The following is a 7,658-nucleotide window of genomic DNA, read 5'->3' as shown; positions in this document are numbered from 1 at the left end:
TCATAATTTGTGCACATCTTATCTCCTTAACTAAATTGTAAGCTTTAATTCAAGAGCCATTGATTGAGGCCTGTTGCATGCCCGAGATTTAACAGTAAACTTGTTAAACCGAGGGAAAGGATGGCAGCTGCCCTCTGTGAAGTACTTAAAGGTCGGGCTCGTTTTATACTTTTGCCCAGTCAGCCATGCTAGGGCAGCTCACAACCCCAATGGGGAGTGAGTGCATTTGTTTTGTTTTTTTTTTTCTTTTTTTTGCGTGTCATCCTTGCGCAGGGGCCATGCTAATCTTCTCTGTATTGTTCCAATTTTAGTATATGTGCTGCCGAAGCGAGCACTGCATTTGTTTTAGGAAGGCCTGCGTGTCTAAATCAACCAGTGTCAGTCTGAAGAAGATGGTGACGGAGGGTCAGCAGGCAGAGATCTCGAATGATCATCTTCCCATCCTGAACCTGGGTTGCAATCTAGGCTCTAACGCTGCCCATAGAGTAGACCCCTCTCTGGACCCTACCTCTCAGCAGTGATTAGGATAGTGGCCTCTTCCTCAAGGGCTATTTCCTGCGGGTCAGAGGCAGATTTAAGGGTCAGGCTGGATGCCAAATCTCCTTAATTTCTCTCCACCTCCGCCTTGGCAAACCCCTTCCCCTCTTCAGGACCCAGGTCCCCGCCTATGCCAGGGGAACAGCCCCACCCCGATGCTGCTTTGAGATCCAGTGTGGCAGGGGTGGGGTAGGGCCAGGGGGATGGGAGGGGGAGCATCCTGTGTTATAATTATAATTATCACACTTTGGATCCTATCATATGCTGTCAGAGGAGCTCTTTCCTTCCCACGGATTCATCCCTCTAGGTACAGGAAATCACGGGAGAAACTGAGGCATGGGGGTGGGAAAGCAGCTAGACCACAAAGTGAGTGTCCAGTCCGCTTGGGTGGATCTATTCACAATATACTCTTCCCCTCAGAGGGCTACCAGCCAGAGTATCTCTGAGCCCCTGGAGGCTGGGACCCTAAATCACTAAAGGGGAACAGGACTTCTCTGAGGCAGTATTAAGGTAATGAACACCCCCACATCTTCGTGGATATGGTCAGGCCCTAGTAAACAAACCTTAAACTGGGGGCTGCAGGTGCCACGGGCAGAGAGAATAAGGCGGCCGTCCGTCCATGTCTTTAGCTGGGATTTTTCTTTCCTCATCTAACAAATATTTATCTTCAAGTCCTCTCTCCCTTAGTCCTATAATGCTTCACGTGGACCACACTCCTGAGAAATATGCTTTATATTCAGGCCTTTTCTAGCCTCTTCTGAGATAAGTCCGAGGGAAGCCATATTGCAGGTCAGGGACTATATACTAAAATAATGGTTATGAAAACCTTTCAGGACCAGTGCCTACATTCAGAGCCCAATTCTTTCAACACTGACTCCCCATTCCCCTCATGCCTCACTACCTACCCTCCTCCCACCTGCATTCTGAGCTCGAAGAATGGGGACAATTCAAGCCATGATAGATGGCATCCTTAGCACACGCATTCGTCTGGGCAGCATCACAAGGCATGACTGCAAGTGCACATTCAACCAACAGACGCTTAAGTGTCAGGCTCAAGGGAGGTGACAACGACATAGGACGTGTGATCCCTGCCCTCAAGGGCCCTCAAGGGCCCCTTGGTCAGGAGAGGACAGACACATATATCTACAACACACGACACCTTACCATCACGTTTCCTTTGCGTGTCTCTGTGTGTTGCTAATATACACGGGCCTGCCTCTGTCCATATCCATGTGGATATAACCTGCGTGTGTCCAAGCAGATACTTCAGCTGGTCTCAGTCCCCATGGAAGGCTGCACACCTAAGCCAAACCGGTTGGAGAGGCTTATGCTGAAATTTTTGTTTGTGACAATGGGACCTGAGGTGAGTCAGGGAGGGACAAGGCTGGGTGGAGTGGTGTGGGGGAGAAGAGTGAGAGTGAGGGTCAGATTGAGTGATCAAGGGAGGGCGGGAGTGGGCCAGAGTGGGAAGGGATGGGGTGGGGTGGGGTGTCAGGAGACTGGGCCTGGGGTAGGAGGAAGTAAGAGGCCTCCTCAGTGAGTGATGTCCCGTTTGTTTGCAGTGAGATTCCCGGTCAGAGAGCAGACATGAGCTTGAAGAAGAACTCTGGCTTTGGGAGAGAGGAGGCTGAATAATAAATCAGAAGGCAAGTGGGTAGGAGCATGGGTGTGGACGAAATGTTGGTGCTCCATTTCTGCACAGCCTTGCTAAGCTGTCCCCCACTGCCTCATCCTCCGGCTTCCTGCACACTTTGCACAGAAAGCTGTGGCTGCTGACTGACATAGTGGAAGAACACTGATAATTGGGACTTGATTCCATCCCCAGGACTGTGGCTGCAGCGGGTCACCTCTACTGTTCCTCCATAGGATGCCTCTCCACTTACAGCGGTGAGGAGAGACTACCCACACACATAACATAGGGGGCTACAGAAGCCCTTCCTACACCGGAAAAGAACTCAAACCCCCATCTTAAAACCTCGCCACACCCAACATTGGGATGGTGGCATCTTGTTTTCCAAGCTATTCCATCTAAATGTTGATGTGTGCCCTCTGCTCTTATCTGCCAATCATGCAGTCTCGATACCCAGCCCATCTCTTAATGACAACCACATTTCCTGGTTGCCTAACAACATCCCTTCAAGCTCAGGGGGCTGGGCGTGCTTGTTCCTCAAGGGTTCTAAAGCCACCCAGGAACGGAGAGGGCAGAACACAGGCATAGCTGGGTCCCTGTTCTCGGCAGAGGCGGCTGAAGGCAGAGCCCCTCCTCTTCGCTCTCACACAGCCTCCGTAAACACACTTCCACAACACCAGTGACGAGAACATGGGTGAAGAGACAAAGCCTTTATTATTTTACCCAGTGTTTATGGATGGGCTGACACTTTTAGAAGGCTGTTGGAATAGGCCCCGGCTGGCACGGGATGAGGCTAGGAACTCTCAGGGAAGTCAGTCTTCTGAGAGGTGACAGTAGCAACAGAAGATGTAGCGGGGGTTAAAGAAGTAGGAGGGAAGGTAAGGGGGAAGCCTGAGAATTTGGTGAGAAAATGGATTCTAGAGTGAGGACCCTGGCTGTGTTCCTCCTGTCCCCACTATCAATCATAGAAAGAGCTAGTTTCCTCCTGGGGGAGCCCACTGTATTTGGAGGCAGCTCCCAGAGCCGCCCTGCCTTCCAGCTTCACTTTGAAGTCTTCCTGATTGGTTTCTCCTTCAGTTCCAGAAGCAGCATTAAAGGCAAAAGGATTAGGTGTCAAGAATATCCACTGCCACTGTTAACCAGCAAGGTCAGGAGCCTAGTCTAAGAGCTGTAAGGAAAGGGTGAAGGAGTAAGGACGGTAACTAACCAATCAGCACCTAGGCTTCCACTTACTGTGGTCTTCTGGGGGACGAGGGGTGGGGATCACATGCCTGGAAAAGTCCTACAGGGTGCTCACTTAGGTCCTTATCATGAAGGTCTTACGGACTGTGCCAAGGGGTTCCACTTAGAACCACCGTGTGTGTAGTTCTAAGATGCAGCTGTAGGGAAGATGTCCAGCCATTTCTGGGCAAGTCAGGTGGCGGCTCCATTCGGCAGAAAGGAAAAGGCAGAATCCTGAAAGGAAAGCAAGGGAAAACAGAGACAGATCCAAACTAGAGGAAAGAAAGTTACACTGGGAAGAAAAAGGAAGGAAGCCGGCGCTGTGATCTAGCAGACCTAGGAGGCTGAAGCATTTTTTTGGTGGAGGGAAGAAGCCTCCTGGAGTGCCTGTATTCTATACGGGAGTCCCAAACTCAAAGCTGTCCCAAAACATTTTTTTGGGGGGATGACAGTCTAGGAATGGTGGCATATGTCTGTAATCATAGCAAAGGTATAGGGAATGTCATAAGTTCAAGGCCACCCTGATCTACACAATGAGTTTCCAGCCAGCCAGAATCTCTCAAGTGTGTGTGTGTGTGTGTGTGTGTGTGTGTGTGTGTGTGTGTGTGTATGTGTGTGTGTGTGGAGTGCGGGGTGGGGGCAGCTCCTGGCAATGGAGCTCAGGAGTCAGAGTGCTTGTCTAGGACCTAGAGGCCATTCCTAGGATTGGGTTTGGTTTTTTCGAGACAGAGTTTCTTTGGGTAGCCTTGGGTGTCCTAGGCTTAGTGGCAGATCTCTTTATTTGATGAGCCAACTTGCCAGCTTCCCAAAAAAAGAGTTTTAAAAGCAAAAGATAGCAGGGTGTGCTGGCCACACCTTTAATCCCAACACCCCAGAGGAAGATGCCCCGGGATCTCTGACTCTGAAGCCAGCCTGGTCTATAAACCAAGTTCTAGGTCAGCTAGGGCCACACAGAGAAACCCCTCATGTGGAGGTCAGAGGACAACTTGCACAAGTCACGTGGGGCTGGCGTATTGAACTCAGGTCATCAGACTTAGCTGCAAGAACCTTTCCCTACTGAGTTATCTTAGAGAGGAAATTCGGAGACAAAATCTGAACAAGAGAAATCCTTTAAGAGAAATTTCTGGATGCCTACTGCCCACTACTGGGAGGATTTCTTTCTCTCAGATACTTTCCTTAAAATCTATCTATCTATCTATCTATCTATCTATCTATCTATCTATCTATCTATCTATCTATCTTGGTTTTTCGAGACAGGGTTTTTCTGTGTAGCCTTGACTGTCCTGGAACTAATTTTGTACGCCAGGCTGACCTCAGACTCAGAGACCCACCTGCCTCTGCCTCCAGAGCACTGGGATTAAAGGCGTGCACCACCACTGACTGGCTTCTCTCAGATACTTTCTAGCTCACGTCCAGTGAAAGGCACTCTCAAGCCCTTGGCCTCATGCGATTTTTTCTCCTGGCCACTCCTCTGATCTTGTTTGTCCATGTGCCCTTCGAGCTAAGAACACGGTCAGAATTTGCGTCAGGCTAGCATAAGGTCATGGAAGTCAAGTGACCAGAATGGGCCGTAGGAAAAATGTAGACAGGTCAGGGACCCTAGAGGAAGAGTCTGAGAGAAGGCCTGGCAGATGCGGCAGCTGCAGGAGACAGGAGGGCCCTGTGGAAGTCCTGGGAGTGTGACAGAGACTCGCTGGCAGAAGTGTTGGCTTTTGTGTGCACTGAACAATTCTGAGGCCCAGAGATGATGCCAGGGTCAGAAAATGAGTCAGGGGCAGACATGGTGGTACACGCCTGTAACCCTAGCAGTCAGTAGGCCAAGGCAAAATTGTTTAAGGTCTGCCTGGGGTACTTAGCAATGCCTGTCTCAAAAAAGAAAAGAACATGGAGGTAATGCAGGGAGAAGATAAAGAACGCTGTGAAGACTGAAGTCAAGGCTTAGGTTCGGGCCTGGGAGGGACATCTCAGCCTGGACATCATAGACCACCTCAGGTGCCATTCTCAGGAACATGTCATGCAAATGCAGACTGGCAGTGGTGGCGCACGCTTTTAATCCCAGCATTCGGGAGGCAGAGGCAGCGGATCTCTGTGAGTTCGAGACCAGCCTGGTCTACAAGAGCTAGTTCCAGGACAGGCTCCAAAGCCACAGAGAAACCCTGTCTCGAAAAAACTAAAACCAAAACAAAATGCAGATTGGCTTGGGTCCACTTCCTCCTGCCAGCTCTCCCTTTTCCTGTCTGCTTCCTCCAAGATATGGACTTGGTTTAGAACAATCAGGAGAAGAGGGAATCCTAGGCACTCCATCTCTCGGGAATTTCTCTCTATGGTTATTGCTAGGTAGAACTGAAGGAAATACAGAACTAGAAATGCGTACAGCAAGAGTGTGTGAGACTCAGGCTGCATGTCCAGGTACGATGCAAGAGTCCAATGCCTGGTGCTAGAGTCAAAGCTAGAAGGAAGAGAAACCACAAAGGCCCCTGGGGAGTTACTATTTCTCATGAGGAGAGGTAGAAAATAAGACTGGCAACTCAGTCAAAGGTAGGCAAGAGCAAGAGCCGAAAATGTATAGCAGACTAGTGAGGTTCAAGTAAAATGATCCCACCCCGTCTAGCCAGCACCACGTTGGCTCCAAGGAGTGAGTGTGTCAGGTCCATGTCCAGTTGCTGGAAAGGGAATCAGTGAGAGGCCTTAAGGAGATTAGCTTTTAGCTACAGATACAAAAAGTTGGGGCAGGCGGGGGTCTTTGTTTAACTTTTTTGGGGATATTATTATTTAACTTTTTTTTAAAAAAATTAGGACCTTTGTATGTAGTCTCAGTTAGCTTAGTCCTGTGTAGCCTAGACCATCCATCCTCCTGCATCAGCTTCCCAACTGCTGAAATCAAAGGCCCTGGTTATTCATATTCATGTGTGTGTATGTGGAAGGACACACATGTGTGTACATGTGGAAGCAGAGGGCGATCTCAGGTGTTGTTTCTTGGATGCTGTCCACTAGTATTTTGAGCCAGATACCAGGCTCTCATTGGCCTGGAGCTCACCTAATATACTAGGGCTGCCCACCAAGCCCAGGGATCCGCCGACTCTGCCTTACCAGCACTGGGATGCCATGCCCATCTATTTTATGTGGATTCTGGGAATGGAACTCAGGTCTGGGACTTGCATCATTGAGCTACCTCCCCGGCCTTAGATGTTTCTTTTAGAAGAGAATTTTACCATAACTTAGAAAACTGAGGATCTGACTTGTCAAATGCAGGAAAAGATAACTGGATGGGCAAAGACACAAAGCTAGTGTTGAAGCCGGGCAGTGGTGGCGCACGCCTTTAATCCCAGCACTTGGGAGGCAGAGGCAGGCGGATCTCTGTGAGTTCGAGACCAGCCTGGTCTACAAGAGCTAGTTTCAGGACAGGCTCCAAAACCACAGAGAAACCCTGTCTCGAGAAAAAAAAAAAAAAAGCTATTGTTGAATCTCAGCTTAACATACAGGTGGGGGACAGACCTGGTGGGCAGGCCTGCAATCTTAGCTAGTCAGCAGACTGAGGCAAAGACTGCCTGAGCTACAAAATGAGTTGAAGGCCATCCTGGGAAACTTATCAAGACCCTAACTCAAAGTTTAAAACAACAACAAAAAAAAAAAAAAAAAACAACAAAAAAACAAAAAAACGGCCGGGCGGTGGTGGCGCACGCCTTTAATCCCAGCACTCGGGAGGCAGAGGCAGGCGGATCTCTGTGAGTTCGAGACCAGCCTGGTCTACAGAGCTAGTTCCAGGACAGGCTCCAAAGCCACAGAGAAACCCTGTCTCAAAAAACCAAACCAACCAAACAAACAAACAAACAAAAAAACATGGGTTGGAGATACAGCAAAGTAGAGTGTTGCCTAACAACACCCTAGGTTCAATCCTCAGTAATACACATTTTCAAAAAGGAAGGGAGGGATGGAGAAAACGGCAATGGGTCCTGGTAATCACATAGTCTACAACTGTGCCTTCCCCTGCATGCCTTCCCCATGTAGCTTCCTCTCAAGATCTAGTTGGGATCAGGAGGGGAAAGGCCCAGTACACATGATCCCAGTCCCCTGAATAACATGGCCGTTCCCACTGAAATCTTGGACACTTTCCGTGGGCTGGATTTCTCAAGCTAATGGGGAGCAAGTTCATGTTTAGAAACCAAAGGCCAAAGTCACAGCCACCCTTCCCAGTTAAAGCCCAGCTTGGGGGGACACAGATCCAATTCTGCCCCTCCCCAGCGGGGCTAGGAGGAGAAATCTGTCTCAT

General features: G+C 49.4%; 1 non-coding gene across 1 annotated transcript; it reads right to left on the bottom strand.

Moving 5' to 3' along the window:
• Nucleotides 1-228: 228 nt before the first annotated feature.
• LOC113456244 lies at nucleotides 229-335 on the bottom strand. Its single transcript, XR_003377094.1, has one exon. It is a non-coding gene; the product is annotated as a U6 spliceosomal RNA (small nuclear RNA).
• Nucleotides 336-7,658: the final 7,323 nt, after the last annotated feature.

This window comes from Microtus ochrogaster, chromosome 6, assembly GCF_000317375.1.
Source record: "Microtus ochrogaster isolate Prairie Vole_2 chromosome 6, MicOch1.0, whole genome shotgun sequence".
Lineage (NCBI taxonomy): Eukaryota > Metazoa > Chordata > Mammalia > Rodentia > Cricetidae > Microtus > Microtus ochrogaster.
This window is presented reverse-complemented; position numbering and strand designations above follow the sequence as displayed.